General features: G+C 41.9%; 1 pseudogene; it reads right to left on the bottom strand.

Annotated features, from left to right (window-relative positions):
- LOC147712511 (uncharacterized) overlaps positions 1-22351 on the bottom strand; it is a 40508-nt pseudogene extending 18157 nt beyond the window's left edge.
- Between the last annotated feature and the right edge of the window lie 4887 nt (positions 22352-27238).

The raw sequence follows: 27238 nt of genomic DNA, 5'->3' as shown, positions 1-27238 counted from the left end.
GTGCCTGGGGGGTGAAGAAACGGGCGACAGTGCGGATAGTTCGAAGGGTAAGGAAGCAGGAGGAAACTACAGAGCTGATTTGAGAGTGAAGGGTGAGCTGATTATTCATTTTAACCCCCAGTGTTTTCACCGTGGTTGAGGGGGTGGGGGCGGGGCCAAGGGTTTGGGGCCAGAAGAGGGAGTTCCAGGGACTGGAAGAACCACAATACTCCCACAATAATGAGCACGTTTTCCACATCACTGGTAGACACGCTCTCTACTGATGAAGGCACTGTTTCATTCACCACTGTGGAAAGCAAGAATAACTGCACGTACTCTGCACCCTAATTCTGCACTACGTTACAGGATAGTAACTATTTTATTTACTTTCTTTCTTTTCCATAGGTTTTTATTGACACCCTACATTTTAGGAGTGTCTGCCCAGAAGTATATTTTCCTTCTGGATGACCAAGGAGTTAGGACAGGGTGCGTCTTTTAGGGGGCGCACACCTCCCACTTCCTTGTTTTGGTCCTGAAGAATACCGGGGATTGCCCCACAAGGTAGAAACATGTTGACCAACACATAAGTTGAGATACGTAGGCCGTAACCCTCCTACTACCATCTCACCAATATTTTTAACATTGTCCAGTTACTTTTTTATTAAAATCTATACAAAAGCATTAACCAGGACAATTTTAACACTTACACCTTTTTTTGTTTACATCCCACACTTCACTACCTGCTCCACTGTAACACAGGTGTTGAAGCACACCCAAGTGACGCTAGGCCACTTGGGTGGGCCCCGATGATGAAGCAAGTCACCACTAGGTGGTGAGTGAGGGGTTTACTAACAAAGGAACAGTGCTTCCTCACTTTGGATAAAGCCTTCATCCTCTTCATCGGGTAATACTCCTTCATTTGTTCTTTTCTAATAATGAAACTTTGTTGCAGGGGTTAATGTTACACCACTGAGCAGGTAGTGAGTGTGAGTGGTAGCTGGGTGTCTTGGACTGGTGCCTTTATGAAAGAGAAGTGTCCACTAAGTACGTGTACTGAAGGTCATATCAGGTAGATCATGCTCTCCGCAAGGGAAAGTGGATTGACACTAAAGAAGCTTTGCCTGTTCATTTCTCATGTGGAAAACTACAGGAAATGCAGCCCTTGTACATTCTGTCTGGAAAGCTCCCCTACTCATTATCAGATACAAAAGCACTGACAAAGCTTGGATCGGAACTTAGAACCTGATTTCGAGTCTAGTGGTCCATGGACTGCCAAACCCACGTTGGCAGTCTGGCCACCACTGCACCGGTGGTTCAATCACCGTATTACAACTTGAGTGGTTGGACTGCCCTGGGACTGCCACAACTGCCAGGGATCAGAGATCCTTCACAGAGGCACAGGGTCTTGAGGCCACAATGTGCTTGGTGGTGCCCTGCTGCACTGCCAAGCATATTCAGACCTTCCTCATCACCAGTGGTCTATTGGAGGTTCTAACTGCTAGTGGTGAGGAAAGGAAGGGTGCCCCCTCTTGGCCCTCTGCATGGGGCACTTGCATGGCATGAACTTAACAGTACATGCCGTGCTGGAACATGGACTGGTGGTCCCGCGGTGGTGTAGTTTAAGGCTCACATATATGCCTGTAAACTGCACTGCCACAGGACTGTTGTGCCGCCCGCCCACCCGCCAGACCACATAAATACTCGTAATCTGGCGGGTGGGCGGTGGTGCAGTTTGGCATCCTGGAGCGGGCAGTGATGTGGCGGCCTGCTCCAGGATGGCCGAACTCGAAATCAGGCCCTTATGATTTTCTGAAATTTTGCACACACACAGCACAGGCTAACATGTAAATGAAGGTGATCCTATAAATAAGCAACCTATTGGTACATGCTTTAGGTTGGCATAATTTTCATTTTTGCAAATTAAAGTATTGGTAAAGACATCCCCAACTTCAATGTTGTTAGACATAAAACCGGTGGGTATGTTTTCAGATCAAAACATCTATATGTAAATTTTCCATATTTAAACAATCATTTTATAGCTTCTTAATTTCATAGGGTGCTCCCATGGTGCTGCAATACCCACCCACCTTGGGTATAAGTCCACTAGTACTGCACACTGAAGTCTAGAACAAATTGTCCAACATATGCATCAAAGCACACCAAAACACTGCCACTTTTATCCCCAATCAGCAGTTTAGCGAAGGAAAAAAAAAACAGTTTTTGAAGTCCCGTTGGCAAACTTCCAATAAATGATCCACAGAAGGTGATGTATCAGGTCACTCTATTTCATTCCAATCATAGACACAAACCCAGCATCAGACGCGCGGAAAATATCCAGCGATAGCCAGCGATAAAAAAAAAGCTCTAAGCGCATTTAGCGATAAATACCTCTATTTGTTGCTAATATGTCCCTACGAGTCTCCCTCAACAGTGACCTCTCACTGAAAACTCAGGTTGGTGCGGTCATCTCTAAATGCCTTTTCAACTCCAAAATATCAGGAAGATACATCGCCTTCTCACTCAGGAAGCTCTGATCCATGTCATAATAGCCATCGTCCTGTCGCAAACGCTGTGTACTTGGGCATGCCACTCTATTTGCTCACACAGTTGCAGATGGCCCAAAATCATACAGCCTGATTAGTTTTTCGCCAACCTAGGTGGCAAACAGCAGCCCCGTGGCTGAGGAAACTGAGTTGGCTCCCCATTCCTCAATGCTGCGCCTTTAAAACAAATGCAAAAATAACCGGTGATGGACAGAATGCAGAACAATGTCATACATTCACCCCGGTAAAGAGATCTGGGCCTAAATCCATCGTTTTTTTGCTCACCATGCCTTTCCAGTTTGAACCCAGCAATATGCAAATCAGTCTTGACCCTGTGCCCCATGGGAACAGTCCAGCCGAACTGCCAAGCCAGGTCCTCCCTCGACTGGAAACAAGCATCCAAGGACCGGTTTCGGGCTTTCAGCCCTCATCAGCCTGGATAGCTTGATTCCAGTGGCATGGGGAGCACGGGACTCACGTCTGAGCATACCCGTCCCACTCAGGGTGACAAATGCAAAAATAACCGGTGATGGACAGAATGCAGAACAATGTCATACATTCACCCCAGTACAGAGATCTGGGCCTAAATCCATTGTTCTTTTGCTCACCATGCCTTTCCAGTTTGAACCCAACCATATGCAAATCAGTCTTGACCCTGTGCCCCATGGGAACAGTCCAGCCCGAACTGCCAAGGCAGGTCCTCCCTGGACTGGAAACAAGCATCCAAGGACCGGTTTCGGGCTTTCAGCCCTCATCAGCCTGGATAGCTTAATTCCAGTGGCATGGAGAGCACGGGACTCACGTCTGAGCATACCCGTCCCACTCGGGGTGACAAATGCAAAACTAACCGGTGATGGACAGAATGCAGAACAATGTCATACATTCACCCCAGTACAGAGATCTGGGCCTAAATCCATCATTTTTTGCTCACCATGCCTTTCCAGTTTGAACCCAGCCATATGCAAATCAGTCTTGACCCTGTGCCCCATGGGAACAGTCCAGCCCGAACTGCCACGCCAGGTCCTCCCTGGACTGGAAACAAGCATCCAAGGACCGGTTTCGGGCTTTCAGCCCTCATCAGCCTGGATAGCTTGATTCCAGTGGCATGGAGAGCATGGGACTCACGTCTGAGCATACCCGTCCCACTCGGGCGCCTTTCAAAGCAATACCAAATGGGATGATGGATGGAGCGTTTGAACAAACCAAACACTCACCCCCAGTCAACTCATCTGGGTTTAATCCATCACCATACTTTAGCTCACACCACCACCCAAATTCAGACATGGCCATTTCAAATCAGTCGGACCCTTTACCTCATAGGAACAGTCCAGCCCGAACTGCCAAGCCATCTCATCCCTGGACCCTGAACAAGCATCCTGGGACTGGTTTTGGATTCATAATCCTCATCAGCCAGGCTATCTTGAATCCAGTGGTAGAGTGGGCAAGGGACCCACTTCTGGGCATACCCTGCCAACTTAGGGCGAACAAAGCAATACCAAAGTGGATGATGGACGGGGCATTTGAGCAAATCAAACTGTAGTGTAGTTCCTATATTCCCAATAGGCTCTGCACATTGGAATAACGTAAACAGCAGTTTAGACGTAGGACTGAGGTCGACTAGGTCTCTACTGAATATGTTAGACTAAATTAGGTATGCCAGCTAGCTCAGAGGTCACTAGAAACTTTCTCGAATGAACAGGGAGGAGTTAACTTCCCTGATTAGACAAGAAGGGACTAGCTTCTGACAACCGCATAAACATGACAACTTTGCTCCCCAAGAATAAGGAGTATATCTCCAGAGTCGTGTGAAAACAATAGATATCTATTTCACTCAGTCAACCGTGCATACTTAGTTTCACCAGAGTGCAGAGAAATAGAGAGACAGGTGTTTTCAATAAAAGGTGTTATTTATTGAGCAGTCTTCTTTCTCATGCAAAAGAAATGAATTGCCACAATTGCAATACTTGTTATAAAGTAAAGTGCGTACAGTAAAAGGAGTATTATGAAATAATACTGTAAAAGCATTGATATGGTTTCTGAGCCATATGATACTTAAAACAGATAAAATATATACAATTACATACAATTGTAAAAGTTGACTAAACGTACTCAACTGGTGCTTCTAAATACGCCTACCCCAGTGTACCTAACCTAAGCCTAGTACGTGGGAAGGAGTAAGGAAGTTGCAGTTTGAGTTAAGTTAGTTTTGCCAAGAATCTGAATAAAGAATTCTCTAAGGGTCTAATCAGCTCTGTACCTTGGTTTTAGAATAAAGGAGGTCTTGTATCTCGTTCTCAGGACTCGATCTCCCAGTAACCCGCAAAGGTGACTGGAAACACTGGAGCTGGATTTTCTCGGCCGGAGAAAAAGACAGCGTCTTTCTCAGTGCGTCAAATGGGAGGGACGGCTTCCTTCGGCACTCGCATCAGCTGGACTTCGAATAAGTAGATAGCATCTCTACTCCAAACCACCGTGTGTTGATTAAGGCAAACACTGGTATATTTATACCTGGAAGGTGCCATGTTTGACGTAAGGTTGGGCATAAGACGTCAATAAAAGATGTCACTAAAAACTGGCCGTTCTTTCGGACTCGCAGGAGTTCTATGACAAATCAAAACAAAAGCATGGGGAATTCCCAGGTTGCTGGAGGTTTGGTTTGTTTAAAGAACTGGTTGTGCTTTCTAGGAGTCTAAGGAAGTAGCCTTGCCATATTTGGACTGCATTGGCTATTACTAAATATGGATATGATTCTTATGCCTTTATAAGGATTTGATTTGTTATAACCACATAAGGGCATAAATCGGGAATATTTAATTAGGGTCCTACATACGTTCACAACAAAACACTCACCCCCAGTCAACTGATCTGGATTTATTCCATCACCATTCTTTAGCTCACTCCACCACCCCAGTTCAGACATGGCCATATGCAAATCAGTCTGACACTGTGCCTCATGGGAACAGTCCAGCCCGAACTGCCAAGCCATGTCGTCCCTGGACCGAAAACAAGCATCCTGGGACCGGTTTCGGATTCATAATCCTCATCAGCCAGGCTATCTTGAATCCAGTGGTACAGTGAGCAAGGGATCCAAGTCTGGGCATACCCCGCCAACTTAGGGCAAACAAAGCGATACCAAAGGGGATGATGGACGGAGCGTTTGAGCAAATCAAACACTAACCCCCAGTAAACTGATTTGGGTTTAATCCATCACAATTCTTTAGCTCACTCCACCACCCCAGATCAGACATGGCCATATGCAAATCAGTCTGACCCTGTGCCTCATGGGAACAGTCCAGCCCGAACTGCCAAGCCATGTCTTCCCTGGACCGGAAACAAGCATCCTGGGACTGGTTTCGGATTCATAATCATCCTCAGCCAGGCTATCTTAAATCCAGTGGTAGAGTGAGCAAGGGACCCACGTCTGGGCATACCCTGCCAACTTAGGGTGAACAAAGCGATACCAAAGGGGATGATGGACGGAGCGTTTGAGCAAATCAAACACTCACCCCCAGTCAACTAATCTGGGTTTAATCCATCACCATTCTTTAGCTCACTCCACCACCCCAGTTCAGACAGGGCCATATGCAAATCAGTCTGACCCTGTGCCTCATGGGAACAGTTCTGCCCGAACTGCCAAGTCATGTCTTCCCTGGACCGGAAACAAGCATCCTGGGACTGGTTTCGGATTCATTATCCTCATCAGCCACGCTATCTTGAATCAAGTGGTAGAGTGAGCAAGGGACGTATGTCTGGGCATACCCTGCCAACTTAGGGCGAACAAAGCGACACCAAAAGGGGATGATGGACGGAGCGTTTGAGCAAAATCAAATACTAACCCCCAGTTAACTAATCTGGGTTTAAATATTCACTATTCTTTAGCTCACTCCACCACCCCAGTTCAGACATGGCCATATGCAAATCAGTCTGACCCTGTGCCTCATGGGAACAGGGCAGCCCGAACTGCCATACCATGTCTTCCCTGGACCAGAAACAAGCATCCTGGGACCGGTTTCGGATTCATAATCCTGATCAGCTAGGCTATTGTGAATCCAGTGGTAGAGTGAGCAAGGGACCCAAGTCTGGGCATACCCTGCCAACTTAGGGTGAATAAAGCGATACCAAAAGTGATGATGGACAGACCGTTTGAGCAAATCAAACACTCACCCCCAGTCAACTAATCTGGGTTTAATGATAATCCATCACCATTCTTTAGCTCACTCAACTACCCCAGTTCAGACAGGGCCATATGCAAATCAGTCTGACCCTGTGCCTCATGGGAACAGTTCTGCCCGAACTGCCAAGCCATGTCTTCCCTGGACCGGAAACAAGCATCCTGGGACTGGTTTCGGAATTCATTATCCTCATCAGCCACGCTATCTTGAATCAAGTGGTAGAGTGAGCAAGGGACACATGTCTGGGCATACCCTGCCAACTTAGGGCGAACAAAGTGACACCAAAAGGGGATGATGGACGGAGCGTTTGAGCAAAATCAAATACTCACCCCCAGTCAACTAATCTGGGTTTAAATAATCACTATTCTTTAGCTCACTCCACCACCCCAGTTCAGACATGGCCATATGCAAATCAGTCTGACCCTGTGCCTCATGGGAACAGGGCAGTCCGAACTGCCAAACCATGTCTTCCCTGGACCAGAAACAAGCATCCTGGGACCGGTTTCGGATTCATAATCCTGATCAGCCAGGCTATTGTGAATCTAGTGGTAGAGTGAGCAAGGGACCCACGTCTGGGCATACCCTGCCAACTTAGGGTGAACAAAGCGATACCAAAAGGGATGATGGACAGACCGTTTGTGCAAATCAAACACTCACCCCAGTCAACTGATCTGGGTTTAATCCATCACCATTCTTTATCTCACTCCACCACCTCAGTACAGATATGGTCATATGCAAATCAGTCTGACCCTGTGCCTCATGGGAACAGTCCTGTACGAACTGCCAAGCCATGTCTTCCCTGGACCAGAAACAAGCATCCTGGGACCATTTTCGGATTCATAATCCTCATCATCCAGGCTACCTTGAATCCAGTGGTAGAGTGAGCAAGGGACCAAATCTGGTCATACCCAGCCAACTTAGGGCGAACAAAGCAATACCAAAGGGGATGATGGATGGAGCGTTTGAGTAAATCAAACACTCACCCCCAGTCAACTGATCTGGGTTTAATCCATCACCATTTTTAAGCTCACTCCACCACCCCAGTTCAGACAGGGCCATATGCACATCAGTCTGACCCTGTGCCTCATGGAAACAGTCCAGCCCGAACTGCCAAGCCATGTCTGCCCTGGACTGAAAAACAAGCATCCTGGGACCGGTTTCGGATTCATAATCCTCATCAGCCAGGCTATCTTGAATCCAGTGTTAGAGTGAGCAGGGGACTCACGTCTGAGCATACCCTGCCAACTTAGGGCAAACAAAGTGATACAAAAGGGGATGATGGACGGAGCGTTTGATCAAATCAAACACTCACCCCCAGTACACTGATCTGGGTTTAATCCATCACCATTCTTTAGCTCACTCCAGCACCCCAGTTCCGACATGGCCATATGCAAATCAGTCTGACCCTGTGCCTCATGGGAACAGTCCAGCCCGAACTGCCAAGCCATGTCTTCCCTGGACCTGAAACAAGCCTCCTGGGTCCGTTTTCGGATTCAGAATCCTCATCATCCAGGCTATCTTGAATCCAGTGGTAGAGTGAGTAAGGGACCCACCTCCGTCCATCACCCCCTTTGGTATCGCTTTGTTCACCTTTAAACAGGCTGCCTCTCCTTCAAATCCCTGCATGGCAATAGTCCCGAATTCATTAACAACCTGATATTCAGATACACTCCCTTACTTAACCTCCACTCTGCTCACCTCTCACTCCTTTTGCTACCCTCGCCCTCAAATTGTGAAACTCCCTCCCATTGGACATACAGCCCTGCACAGACCTTCTGCAATTCAGGAAGTCCCTTAAAACATGGCTATTTGCACATGCCTACAATTAATGTCTTTGCCAATAGCATATAGAGCCTTTACAGCTCATGAAACCACCCGGTGTATGCGCGCTTTATAAATCATTTTTAGCATTAACATTAACATTAACCTCTAGTGATATATAGTGCCTTATAAAATACCCATGCAAAGGATGTTCCATTTGCACAAAAATCATCAGTAATCCACGTGTACTACACATGCGATTTATCATCCAGTATGTTAGTTCTGTGAGGGGAGGAATGTTTCATGGAAGTGGGCCAAATGGTTTCACCCATCCACTAATTAAAACCCTGTTTCAGTGAAGGTGTTAAACACATAAAATGTGGCCTCACCTTCTCTCAGTATTCAAAAAGCAGTCATTCTTGATGTGTAACATAAATCGTTCATGGGAAAAAGTATCACAATGAGTAAATTGTATATGACTCTCTTGATTCTGTATATAAAACATGAATAAAAGGAAACAAGAGCAGGGGGGAGAGATAGACAAGTCTCTTTATTTGAAAGACTAAGGGGCATATTATCAAGCCCAATTTCGCTGCGGCCGTTTTTGGCCAAAAAGCTGCGATTTAAATATTTCTCTAATAACAAGGACACTCTAATGCGTGTTTCCTTGAGTTAGAAGCCGTCTTTTCTCCACTTTGAATGTCAGCGATATATATCGCTAAGCACATGCAAAGTGGGGGTTCCTCCCTAAACCGACATAGAAACAGTCGCAGACACACCAACTCACTATTTACAATGTGGCCCTGGACCCGCGACGCGATAAAAAAACTCATGCTAACTGGGTTATCGCAGGATTTTAACACCTGCTTTATTCTTGACTTAACCATCATTTGCATGGGAGTTGGATTGAATGGTTAAGTGCACACTTGCCTATTAGCAAGCTGTTCAGTAGCGATGTACAATTATCGCTGCATTTCCAATGTTATTGCTGGTTGTCGCAGTCTATCGCAGGATTTTACATCGCCTGTGAGCTAAGCGTTGCTGATACGCCGCTAACACGGCGATGTATTCCAGTAATGGACAGCGATAATGAAAAATGCGCTAAGCACGTTTAGCGATAATTATTACTTGTCCTTGTTAATATGCCCCAGAGTCAATAATCTGATTCCTAGTTAGGAGAAACTTGAATGACAACACCTTCCCCTTTGTTTACGATTATAACTTACCTAAAGCAAAAAGCTCTTATAACCGGGGTAGACTTAATGACATTCGTTTTGCAATTGTGTGTCATTCCAGTTCCACGGGCCATGTATTGTTCAGAGTAACCCTTCTATCCATATAATGAGCTCTTCCATCGTGATAAGTCAGCTGAGTACATGGAGAAGCAAACACAATAGGAATATAAATTCACCCATACTGTGTCAAGAGTTGCCTCTAAAGCAACTCAAAAGATTACGGAACGAAATGCAAATTAAAACAGGCTAAACCGTTAGCTTAGAGAGAATGTAAAAACAGGAGCTCTCTAGGTGGTGGGATGCAACAGTCCTGGCAAATATATTGAAAAGGAACAAGTACCAAGGGGGTTGTGAATACTTATTTTTCCATCTTTTGAGGATTTGGATAAGTGTCACTTAAAAGAGTGGTCAAAATTATTGTTCAATTTATCCATTGGTATGATGGACATATTAATAAGGGATGCCGATTTTAAACGAAACAAACTATTAATGGAAATTGCCATCTTAGAGAAAGAACTCAATCTTGCAATTTTGAAGGAAGAAATACACAAACACCAACTATACTTAAGAGAGAAAAAGTCACAAAAGTTCAGGCGGAGAGTCTATCCGTTTGCAAAGAAATGGACAACATCAAAGCAGACACACATTCAGAAATGACAGAAACGACAGAACGTACTTCACATAGACCTGACTTAACCAGTGTCTGATACATCAAGTGTCAGTAGCATAATGAATGAACAGGGTAAAGCATCAGGAAGCATCTCTGATCGTTTTTTTTTTAGAATTACAAAGATTCAGAAAGGGGAACACACAGGCGTACTAAAAAGAGCTGGGTTCAAAAAGACAAGGAGGGGTAAATCAAGATTCAGATCCAAAAACAAAGGTAAAAGTGGGTGTGACGACCAGGTCAAGGTCATGGAATCAAAATGTGAACGAAAGAAATACTACTGATATGTCTGACAATATCATTATTGTGAATTTATCGAGCCAGGATTTGACCAATGTAGAAATAAAACTGTTAAACAAGGGATTGGGTTTTTGTCCTAGTTCATTGCCCAATTTCACATTGTTACATGTCAGTTGCTTTAAGTTTACTAGGAAACTTAAACTACACAAATTATTTCAAGACAAACAACACTGAGTTCCCTACACCAGAGCACCAGTGAGCATAGATACAACCCCCACCATCAGGGACATAAAAAATAAATGTACAACTATTATTTTCCCTGGAGGATCAGGAGGAATCTCCGTATATACAGACTGTTGTAGCAGATCTAGATCTAGACACATTTTTTGATGTGGACAGTGGACTGAGGAATAAATCAAGATTCACTCCTTGCCTTCCAGGAATTGGTGTATCAAGACTTGTGTAAACTGGAGGATAGATTCCTCTCAAATAATAGGAACATCAAACATAACATTACCATTGAGGAAAGAAAGGCGTTTAATAATCTTAAAAATGACAACTCCCTTTTCATCAGAGAACCTGACAAGGGAGGGAACGTAGTGCTCATGGATAAACTGGCCTATCTTCAAGAAATAGCAGACACTACTGCTTATATGAAACTCAGCAGAAACCCCATGAAAGCAACAATTGAAACAGTAGAGAACAGATTAAGACATTGGAAGGATTTATGTCTCATGTGGGACCATGAATGTAAATATCTTTTGAATAAGAACCCAACAAGTGCCTGTGTTTACACCTTACCAAAAATACACAAGTGGGTGGGTTTCCCTCCGGGGAGACCCATCATTTCAGTAATTGGGTCTTCCGCAGAGAGAATATCTGAATACATGGACCTGTTTTTCCAGCTTTTGATCACAAATTTACCATTTTATATCAAGGACACTTGTGACATTATGAGTAAAATTGTGGATGTGGAGTGAGTGGAAGGACATCAATCGGTAACTCTTGATGTATGCTCATTATACACCAGCATACCAGGAGGGCTGGGTCTGAATGCTGTTCAACATCTTTTGGATACACGACCAGTGAATATGTTTGAACATACCAACATGTTATTGGACCTGATTGAACTGGTACTGAACAACAATGTGTTTACACACAATAATGGTGACTGGTTCCGACAGATGATGGGGTAGCCATGGGGGCGAAATTTTTCCTGTTGTTTACAAACTTCTACATGGGGATGTTTGAACATATGCATTTATGGCTAAAAGGCCTAGTGCCCTATTGGAGAACATACTATACTGAGGACGTTTCATTGATGATATCATCATGTTCTGGGCAGGGACCAGTGATGCCCTAGAACAATTCTTCACACACATAAATGACAACCCCTTTAATTTTGCCTTCACTAAAGAACAGAGTACCACTCAGATATTTTTTTTCAGATATCACCATTCAAGTGGACAGTAACAGATTAATAACAATGCTGTTTAGAAAACCAATGGCATGCAATGCCACACTACATGCAAGTAGTTCTCATCCTCCCTCACAGGTTAGGACAATCCCCTATGGGGAGATGTTAAGAACCAAAAGAAATTGCAGTGATGAAACAAGACTGGAACAGGAACTTAGGGCCAGGTGTAGGTAAATCACATTTACCGATTTTGAAATACCGAATTTTACCGATTCGGTATTATAAAATCGGTAAATGGGATGTAGGTACCAACATCTGGATTTGTTACCGAATCCTTAAAAATTCGGTATTTACCGATTCGGTAAATACCGAATCAGTATTTGCTATTGAATCCTATGGGCCTTGAAGCCCATAGGATTCAATTTAAATACCGATTCGGTATTTAACGAATCGGTAAATACCGATTTTGTCAAGGGTGCAGGGGGTGTCACTTTGACACCCTCTAGCACCCCCAAAACAGGCATGTGTGCAATGTGGCACACAGACATGCCCTAAGGGCACGTCTGTCTGTCACATGGCACATGTGTACATGCACAGATGTGCATGTACACAGGAATCGGTATTTTACCATGGATTTGTATTCCATGGTAAAATACCGATTCTGAAAGCCATGTGCCAATGGAAAATTGGCTACCCACATATCAATCTAGCATTTTCGGTAATTTTACCGAATCGGTAAATATTACCGATTCGGTAAAATTACCAATTCGGTAACAATACCGAATCGGTAAAATTACCGAATATGTGCACCTACATCTCCATAGCCCTTTACCGATCGGAAACGGCCGAAAATCGGTATTTTCGGCCGATTCCGATCGGTAAAGGGCTACCTACTTCTGGCCCTTAATATGTTAGAAAACAGGTTTAGGGCCACAGGTTATACAAAAGAAACCATAAGAGAGGGTCGATACAAGGCCAATAGAGTAAAAAGAGAAAGTCTTTTGGCCACTATCACTAAAAAGAAAAAAAAGAAAATAGGAGAAAAACTCCCTTTACCACACCATATACAACTCTAAGGGGCATATTACCAAGCAATAGCGATAATTATCGCTATTGCTTGGTTAGAGACAAACATTTACCGCTAAGCTGGTAAACCAAGGTTTATCGCAAATGCGATAAAAAACAGCCGCAATGCATGAATATCGCTGAAAAGTCAGCGATATTCATGCATTACCGAGCTAATGCTCTTAGCCATGTTATCCACCTCCCATTGGATAACATGGCTAAGATCTGCTCAGGGCAGGTGTTAGCTTTTGGAGATATTTGCGCTTAGCGCGAATATCTCCAAAAGTTGGTAATAGGAGATAGCAATGTTAGCGACTGTTTCCAGTTGCTAACTTCTTGGCACGCCCACTTTGCATGTCATTAGTGATAAATATCACTGACATGCAAAGTGGGGCCCAAGATGGTCGCTATATCCTACTAGCTGTCGCTAACTGGTGTTTTAGCGACAGCTAGGTAATAGGGAGATAATTTTACCTCCGGTTTCTTGGCTTTTAAAGCCAAAAAAGCGGAGATAAACCCCCTTGATAATATGCCCCTAAGTTCGGATGTTTATAAGATTCTTAGTAAACACTGGCATTTGCTTACACATAATGTCACTCTACACGAGGTGGTTAGATCCAAACCAATAATCACCTATGAGAGAGGTAGAATAATGAGACAACATTTGAGTCCCAGTTTTATACCACCAACAGTTAACACAACATGGTTACCATCTCCTCCTACTGTTGTTTTCAAATGTGGATCATGCAATATTTGTTGATTTGCTATACTCAAGACCAGACATTTAAGTATAACACAGAGAAATTGTATACAATGCGTAGCCTTTTTAACTGTAATACGAAATATGTTATCTATTGTATCAAATGTATCAGTGGGAAAATCTACATTGGCAGTACAGTGAGACAGTTAAAGGAAAGAATACAAGAGCATGTAAGAGCCATTAGGAACAACAATGAACACTATCCTTTGGCCATTCAGTTCAATACAGTACACAAATCTAATGAAATTCTGAAGTTAGGCTTCCATGGTGTTGATGTGCTACGTCCTGGATTAAGGGGTGGTAATAGAATGACTAGACTTCGGAAAACTGAAAGTGAATGGATCATCAAACTTAGAGCTTTAGAAGAAGACATAAATATTGATAAAGAGATGTTTGAGTTCCTTTGAACATAACAGTGTTTGTACCCATGGGTCATACCAGTCTTAGGAAGAAGCTGTCTCATGCTCTTGAATACTCCTTCTATTCCTAGCACATTATTTCCAAGACTAACAATTTCCCTGGTCCAAAATGATGTTTAGGTAACTGTGTTTACTAACTCAGGCTTCTGGTGAAAGGAACAGGTTCTGTTATAACAACACATTTTCTGCATAGATAGATTTCTCATCTTCGCATTCATATAATTTTTTCCTCTTAATTGAGAATGGAACGAAATTATCAGCCTTTCATTGCTTTGAAAACTTAGTCATCATACAAGGAGCAAAAGAACTTGTGACTAAGCTAGTATGGCCGCCACGTAAATCATCAAGGAGCGTTATTTCTTTTAGTCTGGGTTTTAATCGCTTTCAACAATCTCTGCCTTAATATGGATGTTGTCCCCTACACTTATTGCAATTGATGGAGCGAGCTTTAGAAAATATTTTATTCTAGCTCGTGATGTCATACTCTCATAACTTGAAATAACATATTAATGAGTGTTTGCATGATTTGTTTGATTAACTCAACCTAGATTAAGTTTGCACCACACATGAACACGCGGGAAACTAATTACATGTGCTCTTGTTGCATTTGCAAGTTTGTTTTTGTAACACATGATTAATATTGTCTTGTTTGTTATGTCTGTCCTATTGTCTTTGCCACTATTAATATGCGGCTGATCATTCATGGCATGTGCTTTTTATATGTGCTTACATGTTTGTCCTATGTTGTGATTGTCTGTTTGTGTATCATTTAATCATCTTTTACTCTTTCAGAAACATAGAACTGGACTATATGAAGAATGGTAGATATTATATGTGTTGCTTTATTTGTTTGCTTCTGCTAGTTGTCATTTATTAATGGGTTAATTACTAGCAGGGAAAGGGTGGGTAAGAGAAGGATTTATTTTACCTGAATTAATTATTCTTTTGTGTTTGTTTAAATAATAGTTTTTCTGGAAAGTGACGCAAGCTAAAAGTGGCGCAGTGACACAATCAGAAGCGGCGCAGAAAAGGCCTGCTGTTGTTGAAAGCCACATGAGACAACTTTATTTTGAAGTGGAAGAAAAGCCTTTTATTGTGAAATGGTTTAAAAAGAACCGCAAAAGGCACTTTGTGGAGTGGTTTGGTTGTGCCACGGAAAGCTCAGAACGGACAGGCTCAAGGTTGTATGGAAGAGACGTGATTGCTTGAACATCTTTGCTACAAAATGTAGCAGACTAAGGAACTGTCGTCAGGATTCTGTGCATGAACAATGGCTCTGTGTAAATCCTGGTCTCGTGGTGGAAGATGTCACAGTTTACTGTGGCGTGAGGTGATTCAGCCAATGGGGAGCAATAATTCAGCTGCTGGAATGTGAAATTAGATAGATTAGCTGTAGTTTTAGGGTATAAGAATGAGCTCAAGGAGCAAACTTTTGGCTTACGCTTCTTGATTCCAGAGGGACGTTCTGCTGTCCGATGATTACACGTAAGGAAATGTAACTTTTTAAGACTTTGTTTTCAGGCGATGAGGGTAGAGACAGAGAGTTAGTTAGGTTTTGGAAATGCTCTTTTTCACTTATTTCCGCTAATGAATAATATTATCTTGAATTAAGCTCTCTTTATAAAATGCTGAATAAAACTTTCTTATGACTTTTTCTAATCCTTGCTTAATAAAGTTCAAAACCTAAGATTTCCTGAATATGTTTAAGTAAACTTTTAAAATGACAAGCTGGTCTTGTTAATTGTGAGAGTTCAATTTCAACATATATTGATCTATTCACCTCATGATTTCTTATGGGCCTGGTATTGATTGGTAGGTGTAAGTGTGATAGTGGATTATGACATCATTTATAAAGAATTTTAGTTGCTGCGCTGCATCAATTTGGTAGCTTCAGACGGTTATATGTTGTTTTGGACATGCATGTTACATATATGTTGGTATAGACATAGGATAGATGTTTAACAACTGTTAAGTTTTTTTGATTATGTCAGATTGTGATATGTAGTTTTAATGAATTTTTCCAGTAGTGTGAAAAGTTCCTGGTTAATTGTCGGCAAGGTAGTGTGACTAGAAGAGTTACACAGTGCATTTGTCTGTTTCAAAATTGTGGTATAGAATATATCACGTGTTGTGGATGTACAACACAAGTTTAGGGACCTTAGATTGCATGGTTAAATGTATAGTGAGGATTGCCTATGAAATTGTAGCATTAAGCAGAGGGACCTGGTGAGCCTGTTTTAAAACTTTCTGTGTAGAGAGTATTAGGATTTATCCAAGCTTGAGAGAAGGGTGAGATAGCGTTGTCTATTCTTATCAACGCTTGACGTATTCTGTGGTTGGTTCAAGTCCTGCCAAGAATTCTTGTGTGTGTATGATCAGGGTTTTCTTGTTTGAAAGTGTGTGAATGGTTAGTAAAACTGAAGGGTAGGGTAAGAATTACTCTATTAGAATTTGAAACTATTCTGTGAGAATAGCGTCGCCTATTCCACACTGAGAATACTTGAATGAATGTGTAAAACTATCCCTTTGTTTCCATGTTGTTATTAATTGCGTTTTTAAAGAAGTAATTGGAAAGTGTTTTAAACCCTTCTGGGTAAAGTAAAAGTATTAAAAAGGTGTTTGCGCTATTTAAATACCTTCAAAAAGCATTGCGCGTTATTTATTTATTTATTTTTATTTTTTTCAGTTTAGTAAAGTTTTATTTTGTTTAAGAAGAATAGTACAGCATAATATAACAGTATGGCAAAAAACAGAACCAATATGAGAGAACCATGAGAGATAAATGGAGATGAAAAATGGTTCAGATAAAATATGAAAAGGAAGAAAATGGATGAAAGAAAGAAAGAGAAAAAAAGAAAGAAAAAAGAGGGAGAAAGAGAAAGAGGAAGGGAGGGTTAGGGAGGGGGATAGGAGGATAAGAAGGTAGAGAAAGGTAGCCAGATAAGGTCAGATTTAATTTTCAAAGAGACAGAAGAAGAAGATGCAATTGCAATTCTGTGCTCATCACATATGAAGTTCCACCATGTATGCACAGACAATTTAGTGTTATCCTTCCAGCAAGACAAAATTACTTTGAAAGCTGTTGCAATGAAAAGATCAAATAATTTAGCATTATACGAGTGTAAGTCCAGAACATCAGATAGAGAACCTAAAAAAGTATACAACGGTGAAAACGGTTCAGAAAAATGAAAAATAGGCATTCAATAATCCCAAACTGAGCTCCAAAAAGTAAGAACAGAGGGGCAATCAAACAAGAGGTGTTTGAGTGTACCAGGGTGGGAGGAACAGGACCAACAAAGGGGGGAGGAGGAAGGGGAGAATTTAGTTATGCTTACAGGGGTAATAAGAGCTCTATGGTAAAGAAAGAAAAGTGACTGAGTAATACGAGCTGAAATCGAAGTCTTAAACAATTTACACCATAAGCGATCCCAGACATCAACAGATAACGAGAAAGATAAATCAGTTTCCCAAACAGTTTCAGTAATGGTTTTAGGTCTAAGGCTAACATTCTCTAATAACAGTTTATAAATCAGAGCTGCTTTGGGGATTTGTTGAGGAAACATAGGATATAGAGGAGTGGAAGGAGTAAGGGAAGGAAGGAGATCAAAAGTAGGAAGGGTAGATAGGTGAGATAAAATGGCAGAAGTAATGATGTCATATTCTTTGCGAAAATGTACAGGTAAATCAAACATAGTTTGCATTACATCAAATGAAATAATGGAGGAATCAGAGAAAAATTGGTATACAAACATAATATCCTTTTCTTTCCAATACTTGAAATAAAAAGATTTACCCTTGTACTTAAGGTATTTGTTATACCATACGCTAGAAGAAAGAAAAGTTTGTAAGGGGGACGAGTCTTTCGAGAATACATTGTGCAGAAGAGTATGTGAGTATTTCAGTACAGGGTGTGTAGTCAAGAATGAACAATTTGACATGAAAAGAGATTGTTGGAAAGTAAAATCTTTTAACAAGGACCGTTCGACAGCAATCCATCTGGGGAGAGGGGTATCATTGAAATCAAACGCCAATGAGAAGGCTTGTTTTATTAAAAAGGCAGAGTGGTACGATTGAAAATCAGGAAAGCGAACCCCACCTTCAGATTTTGGGCGTATAAGTTTATGTAAGGCAATACGAGGTCTTTTATTATTCCACAGAAATTTGGAACAGATGGAGTTCAGCCGATTGAAATACAATTTAGGGATTTTCACAGGAAGCATGGATACAGTGTATAAAATATGTGGGGAAATCATCATTTTGATGGTGTCTAAACGACCCCACCATGAAAGGAAAAGAGGAGACCATAATTGAAGGAGTGATTGAATTTTTTGAGTAAGGGAGGTAAAGGTCAGTTTGAGTGTTTCACGTAAGGTAGAGGAGAACCAAATACCCAAGTATTTGATCTTGGAGGGACACCATGCAAAATCAGTTGATGCAAACATATATTGGTAACAAGATGAGTTGAGGGGTAGGACCTCCGTTTTAGAGAGATTAAGTTTATAACCAGAGACAGAGGAGTATAAGCGGACTTCTTCTAAAAATGGAGGAAGGGAAGAGACAGGGTTAGCCATGTAGACCAGGACATCATCGGCATATGCTGAAATTTTTGTCTCAATCGATGACAGTTTGAATCCATGAATTAGGGGGTTAGAGCGGATTTTAATGAGGAAGGGTTCAAGGCAAAGAATAAAAAGTAAAGGGGAAAGAGGGCAGCCTTGTCTCGTTCCTCTGGATAAGGGGAAAAATTTTGAGAATTGATTATTAACAAAAACACTTGCACAAGGAGCAGAATAAAGTAGTTTAACTAAGGAAATGAAGTGGGGACCAAACCCAAACCATTGCAATGATTTAAACATGAATTTCCAATTAATTCGGTCAAACGCTTTCTCAGCGTCCAGGGATAGGGCAGCTATGGGGGCTTTAAATTGTTTACTGTGTGAAATAATATTGGCAAATACACGGGCATTGTCAGCGGCAAGTCTACCTTTCACAAAGCCAACTTGATCGGTGGTGATTAGTAGAGGGATAAGGGATTCGAGGCGGGCCGCTAAAATTTTGGCAAAAATTTTACAATCGTAATTAATTAGGGAGATGGGACGATAGTTTTTACAAAGGGAGTAGTCTTTGTCAGGTTTGGGGATCATGATTATCAGGGCATCCAAAAATGAGCCAGAGGCTTTAGCATTTGCAATAAAGGAGTTAAAAAGTTGTAAAAGATGGGGGACAAAAATAGAGTGCATGTTGGCGTAAAATTCAATTGGGAGACCATCTGGACCAGGGGCTTTTGCTTTCTTTAGGGAGGTAATTGCCTTGAGAATTTCCTGAGGGGTAATTTCAGACTCTAGTTGATGGAATTTGGTAGGGAGTGATGGGGGAGGAGGAAGGTCTTTGAAGAAACGGGAGAGGTCATCATCATCAGGGTGCGTATCATCAGTATACAGGAGTTTATAATAGTTATGAAATACTTGTGCAATATCCTCATCAGAAGAAACCGTTGTGTTGGTTACTTCATTGAGAATAGAGCCAATTGATTTTCGCTCAGATTTAATTTTGAGATAGTTTGCTAGCATTTTCCCAGCTTTATTCTGACCCCCATGAAATTTAGATTTAACCTTCAAGAGGGTGTTACAAGCTTCAACTGTGGCAATTTGATTGAGTTCAGATTTGGCTTTGATAAGTTGGAGGAGAGCGTCAGGATTCTTGGACGAAAAGTAAGAGTGTTCTAGGGTCTTAATGTTGGAGAGTTGGGCGGTGTATTTGTCACGGTTGAGTTTCTTTTTTCTAGATACATAAGAAATTGTGAAACCTCGTAAAGCAGCTTTAAAGGCATCCCAATTATTCGAAACTGACGTGTCGTGGGGTAAATTGAGGGAAAAGTATTCAGAGATGAAACCTTTAACTTTAGACATAAATACAGAATCGGAGAGAAGGAAAGTGTTAAATTTCCATCGATTGAAAGAGGAGGAGGTTTGGGCCAGGTCAAAAGTGGCATAAACAGGTGCATGGTCCGAGAGAAAAATAGAACCAATTTCGGATTTCTGAATCGCAGGGAGAAGGGATTTGCTGACTAGAATATAATCAATCCTGGACCGGGTGTGGTGAACATTAGAGTAGAATGTATATTCGAGTGTGTTCGGATTGCATGTTTTCCACACATCGAAAAGGGGACGTGAAGCAATGGCTGATTGGAAGGATTTATGTGTCTTATCAGGCTGGAATTTGGAGGAAGATAGTCTATCTGAAAAGGGGTCTAACCATTGGTTAAGGTCACCAGCTATGACAATGTTAGGGCAGTCAATGGAGGAGATGAGGATTTTGACGTCAGTCCAAAATTTAGGGTCTGGTCGGACAGGGCCATAAATATTGAGGAGCACCATAGTTTTGTTTTGTATAGTCACTTTTGACATAACCCAACGACCTTCATCATCCGATTGAGAGGATAGAATTTGAACATCCAAACCTTTACGAAATAATATAGCAACACCACCTTTTTTATCAACAGCAGGAGAAAATACAACTTGACCCACCCATGCCGTCTTAAGTTTCAACGATTCGACATCTGTACAATGCGTTTCTTGGAGAAAAGCAATCTGAGCATTTAACTTGGATAAATGGGACAGTACCTTTTGACGTTTAACAGGGTTGCCAAGACCACGAACATTCCACGTTACAAAGTTACACATGATGGAAGGCAAGGGAGGAGGGTAACAACTGGGTCCAATACACTGCAGGTAAGGAACTACAAGGAGAAGAGACAATGGAGACAAACATGTTAGAAATGAGAAATGAGAATCAAATACAAAATATGAACAGAGGCAAGAAAAATCGGGTAAATATAGAGAAACAATAGACGAAGGAGCATCACAGTCATGAGGAAAAGAGAAGAGGAACAATGAGGAGTACGGGAGTTAATAATAAGAAAGCAAATAAGAGATACAAAGAAGAGAACGGAACATAAATGAGCAAGGGAAAAACATGAATGGCCTGTGAAAAGAAGAAAAAGAAGTGAAAGAAAAAGAAGGAAATAGATAAGAAACAGATCAAGGCAAAGAATCCAGATCTGAGAAAAAAGAGAATACCTAGATATTAGGAGCATGGAGACACCAACGCGGGCGCCTACCCTACAGAGCGAGGAAAACGCGGGAATATAGATAGGATATAATCAAAAAGAAGAAAAGTCGTAACAAAGAATGACAAAGAAGAGACCGGGACAAGGCCACAACAGTCGTCAAGACAGAAGATAAGTGAATGCAGGAAATAGAAAAGAGTTATTTTCAGTCATTAGTGTCCATCGTGGAAGTAGAGACGGTTTGGAGATACTCTCGAAGCTTCTGAGGATCATCAAAGGTACGGGAACGACCATTGTGAGTTATTTTGCAGAGACAAGGATGTAGGATTCCATATTGAATGCTCAATTCCCTCATCCGTGGACGCAGATTAAGGAACTCCTTGCGACGTGCATTCGTAGCGTTCGATAAATCCTGGGCTATAAAGATGGTGTGGCCCGACCAAATGAGGCGACGTTTTGATCTTGCAGCTTTAAGAACAGTCATCAATTCGGTGATTCCAAGAAAAAGCAGGATAATACCTCTAGGTTTGGTCGGGTTAGACGTTGGACGGCCCAAACGATGAGCACCCTGTATGTTTAGAGGAGTAGATTCTGGTTGGAGTTCCAAAAGTTCGTAGAGGAATTTGCGGATGAAGGATACCATATCGGCCTCCCCAAGGGACTCCGGAACACCATAAATACGGAGGTTATTCCTCCTGTTACGGTTTTCAAGGTCCTCTGTGTGAAGTTTCAACTGCTGTATCTCCTTTTCAAGAATAGGAATTTTCGTAGACACATCCTGGACGTCACTGATGCGTTGTTCTAGTTGCAGGACCTTGTTCTCCATGACGACCCATCTATCTTCTATCTGCTTGAGCTTCTCGTTAGTTGCCACCATGAAAGGTTGTAGGCCACGAACCTCTTCTAGAATAGAATCCAGCACGGGGTTCTGAGAGGTGCGAATTGGAGATGGAGGGTCATTCTTAAGGCGTTTCGGTTTGGTACCGGTGACAGACGATCTCGCATGGCCTGCGTCCTGAGACATGATGCCAACAGAGGGGCAAACTAGGAGGACCGCAGGGATGGAAGCCACACCGCAATAGTCAATATGTTAAGACCCTATATGTAGAGGTATAAGAAGTACTGGAAAGAAGAGGTCATATAAGAGGTAACACGTAGCAATGGAGAAGCAATACCTCAAACCAACATGGCATGCGTCGAAAAGTAGCAAAAATCAATTCCATGCGTAGCCAAAAAAAAACATCCAGGAATATGGCATCAGAGAAACAGCAAAGCGTCCATAATATATGGGACCCAAGGGAATTATTTGATGTTCCAGGAAGGATTATCAGCAGAGGAAAGGAAGGTATTGAGCATTGCGCAGGGAGCACCACAAAATGGCCGCCCCTAATTAGTATTGGTAGAATTAGAAGTTCTGAGGAGAGCTTTGGCGCAAAAAGTCAAGAAAATATAGTGGTAGCCTGATGCGCAAGTCTTGGCACATACCTTGTCACAATATGAGCATTTGTTGCAGCAGACGGGCTGTTATGGCGGTAGAGATGACAGAAAACGGGACGCGAGCGCGGCGGCACAAAATGGCGGCCGCCCGCGTCCCGCAGTGGTTGGAGAAGATGCAGCGGTGAAAAGAGATGAAAGCGGCAATTACGAGAGCCGCTGCAGCTCGCAACACACGGGGACCATGTTCCGCCGTGCAGGAATGCCGTTTGCCGGGCTCCGTATGCGGGGAAAATACCAAATAAACAGTCGGGATTCCCGCGTCGTCACGGAGCTCACGAAGGCAGCGCCATCACACGCCGGCGCGTAAGCCACGCCCCCATTGCGCGTTATTAAAATCCTTTAAAAAGTGCCCCGATCGAAATTTGTAAGGGAGGGGCTGTTTAAGGAGTAAAAGCGTGTGGGGGAGAAAGCCTGCAGCCACAGCTGCTGCATGCGTCAGAGCCTACCACGCTCTGATTGGTTTATGTCTCTGGACTGTCAGAGCAAGCGCTCTCATTGGTTGAAGCGCGATCAAATGTTTGAAATATTATTCATATTGTAAATATTTCATTTTATTCATTGCGCTATTTAAGAAATGGGTTTGACCCCATCCCTACGAGCTTTCTGCTATTTGCATTTGCGCTCTCTTGGCAAGTTTCTTAAATAAGCGAGCCTTTTAACAACCCGCCTAACTACAAGCGCTCTTCTCGAGTCGATCTTATGTATTGCTCGTTTAATTTTACTTATTCTGTGGTTAGCCGGTAGATTGCTATGTTCCTGTGTGCCGTGTTTGTGAAGGAGGAGGGGGCTGCTCGGAGCGAGCGGGAGAGAAAGGAGAGCTATCAGCTGCAGCGGCTGTTTACGTCAGCCGCCGCGCTGCCATTGGGTAAAGAGCCGACACGTCATACACGAGCCGCGCTCTGATTGGGCAAAGCTCCGTGTGTTGTGCGAGGTCTGAAGCTCTGTGCAAGTCACGAAGGAGAGCCGCGCTCTCATTAGGCGAGGCTCCGGCGAGGCCTCTGTGTATTCATATGCTTTGTTAATTGTATTTCCTTGGCCTGCTCGCTTTGCTCGGTTTTAAAATATTCACGAAGGGGCCGCGCTGTGATTAGTTGAGGTCCCGGCGCGTCATACAAAGGTCGCGCACCCATTGGCTATTGACGCGCAGCGTCACACAAGGGCAGCGACCCTATTGGTTAAGGCTTCGTGAGCCATTGGGTGAGGCTCCGTGAGCCGTGCTTTGATTGGGCGAGGCTTTCCATTGTAGTGCAGGTCCCGAGTATCACGATCACGGAGGAGCTGGCTGTGATGTGTACAGTCACGTGTAAGAAGCAGTGACCTGATTGGTCATAGCTTCATGTAGATAGACTTTCTCATCTTCTTTTTAAGGGAAAGCTGGTGAGCGTAGTGGAATCGCGCTATACCTGAAGAGTTTTTAGATTTCTGATTGATTGAGGCTAACTTGTTTATTGCACAAGAAGAGTTGTGTTTTGATTGGATAAGGACACTGCAGTGTCATAGGCAGGCCGCGACCGGATTGGTCAAGACTCGGTGGGCATTCTGGTTGGTTGAGCATTGTGCAGCCACACGCTGATTGGCTGAAACACTCGTGTTGATGCACATTGTTTACTTTCTGCCAAGGATTTAGTTTTTCCATGCCCAAAGCTTCATTTTTATTAATTGTTTGATATTTACAACAACACATTTTGCTATCAATTAGTGAATAATATAGGGGATATATTAGGACAATAGCAGCAAAGGTAATTAGAGTAAGGACATTGGTATTATTAATTAATACAATATTAAGTAGTAGTGCAACATTAATAACTGTCACCAGAGCATAGCAAATAGAGCCATAGCAGAATTAGCTTCTTCTAGAATAGGAAAGCCAAAATTAAGTTCAGAGAAGACTGATTTTAAAGTTGATTGACAAAAGAATTAATAAAAGGATTGTGCAACATAATTAAATAAATAAATATTTCCAAGCATTTTGTTAGTTACTGTAATTACTGGTGTAATTAGGAAGGTTGCGCTGTGTTCAAGGTGGCAGCAAGACATTATATTTAAATTAAAGGCAAACACATCAAGTTTTCTTTTTCCACAGCTGATGATGCAGAAAGGTGTGTAAGTGCAAATAAAATACATTTTAAACATATCTAATCACATTTAGGTGTTTGTTGTTGCAAAATAAATGTTCCACATTGCTGTTTTGAAAATACATATTTTTTTCTTAGGTTTATTAAAAATAAAGATACAGGTAAATTAGGAGTTATATTAAATTAATAAGGTTATAAAGTTTTCCTTCACCTGACCTTGTCAAAATAATTAATTAATTGATCAGCAAACGCTATTAGGCCAATTAAGTGTACGCATTTACTTATTGTAATTACTTCAAATTGAAATTAATTTTAATAAAGGTAAGTATTTCTAAACATGGATCAAAATTATTCAAAGAAGAAGAAAACGTTTTTCTGCCATGAGAAAATGAAAAATGTATTTAAAAAGGTTAAAAAGGTTGTTGCTACATGTGAGAGCAAACTAATGAATAAACAGGTGAGTAATGAAATAACTAGTAAGCATAATGAAAATACAGATGCTAAAGATGTAGCTTTAAAAGACACATATTCTGAAAGAATACCACCTCCCCCAAAAGAAATAATTTTTAACGAAAATCCAATTCCTGAATTAGCAAATGTAAATAATGAACCTGACAGAGAAGAATTTATTGATCAGTGTAAAAATTATGTTGTAAATACAGATAAGGACAGAAATAAAAGCAGATCTTCAGAACAGATTAATGTGACGCCAAGAAAGCAGATTAATGTAAAACGAAGAGTCCCAGTTCAGATTAATGGAGTCCCAGTCCATACCTCTTCTCAAGGTGTCACAACAGGTAGGTATAATGAGATGCCTAGTACTTCTGGAATTATTATTCCTGATCATGTAAGTTCTACAAATGATTTAAAGGAGCAGTTAACGTCAGACATGGAAGCAGTGCCAGTTCCTGTGACAATTGGATCTGTTCCCCCAGTGGTTAATAAAGATGAAACTAGTCCCACAGCTTTAACGGTCCCATTGAATTATGAAATTCAAAAGTTTGCTGAAAAACATTATTCTAATGTACCTGAAAATGAGTTAGTAATGATTCCAACTCAGCAAGAGAGAGTGATGACTCTAGTTTCACCTAGTGAAAACACTGACATTGACCTGACACAGCCTGGTGAGTATAAATTGCTGGATAATACAATCAGTACAGACAGATTAAAAAGATTGCAGGATGATGAGGACATTGAAGGCTTGAACAATACAGGTAGGTTTGCCTCTGCCCATATAAAAGATTTAATTTGGGCTTTGAGAAAAAGGGGTAGTCTGAATAAATGGAAAACAAAATGGACAAAGAAAAAAGAGAAGGAAAAAGCGACTTTAGCTTTTGTAGGAGAGTGTAAAAATGCACAGATGCAGAATGAAATAATTCAGCAGCAACAGTTACTGAATGAAGAGCTACAAATACAGCGACAGGTGGTGATTCAGCAGAATGAGATACCTTCGCCGCCATTTCTAAATTATGTTAATGAGCAGAAATACAATACAGATACAGGATTCAGTGGAGTCCAGGAAAACAGACGTGATCCAGTTAAAATTGCAAACAAGCAGGGAAACTCATTTTCTAATGTTCCGCAGTACAAGATGAAGCCAGAAACAATTCCTTTTATTGAAAATTTCGATAAGCAGGGTGTCCTAAAAGAGATTGAAAACAGTCTTTATAATTCTCCAGATAAAACGTGCAAAATAGTACAAGACTTGGGAAAGGTTAATGAGATAGTTATCCCTTGTTGTCCTACTGTGCGCAAACCAGCAGAGATCTTTTATCAGATACCACATGATGCTGAGTGGTATTGGGTCCCAATGCACCCAAAGAGTGAAATAATTTTTGCTTTCAGGTTCCAAGAGAGAATTCCCAGACAGGTAACTATTGAGAGAAATAAAATGATTCAGGCAATGGAAGCCCCAAAGTCACAAATAAGAATGTTCCTAGGCATTGTTGGTTACTTTTGCCAATGGATTAGTGCTTTCTCAGTATTTGCAAAACGATTGCAGAGACTGACAAAAGCAGATATGAAAGAGTCAATTGTCCTGACAGAAATTAAACTTGAGGCCTTTGAGCAATTTAAAAAGAGTTTGTGTGAAGCTCATGTTCAGGGTATGCCAGACTCCAATGAAGAGATTCTGCTTTTTGACAAAATGGCAGTGATAAAAAATGTTGCAAATGGAGAGAAAAATGATCATATCTCAAAAGGCGATGAGTACGCAGGTACCATTGCTAAGTTCAGTGCTCAGGAGTGGGTTGCAATCAATGGGGAAAAATTCAATGAACATGTTTCAAGCATTCTCATACTAATCTTTGCAATTCAGACATGGCAAGAGTTAAAACAAT

The sequence above is a fragment of the Lissotriton vulgaris genome, chromosome 5, assembly GCF_964263255.1.
Source record: "Lissotriton vulgaris chromosome 5, aLisVul1.2, whole genome shotgun sequence".
Classification (NCBI taxonomy): domain Eukaryota; kingdom Metazoa; phylum Chordata; class Amphibia; order Caudata; family Salamandridae; genus Lissotriton; species Lissotriton vulgaris.
The sequence above is the reverse complement of the archived record's forward strand: the minus strand, read 5'-3'. Positions and strand labels throughout refer to the sequence as shown.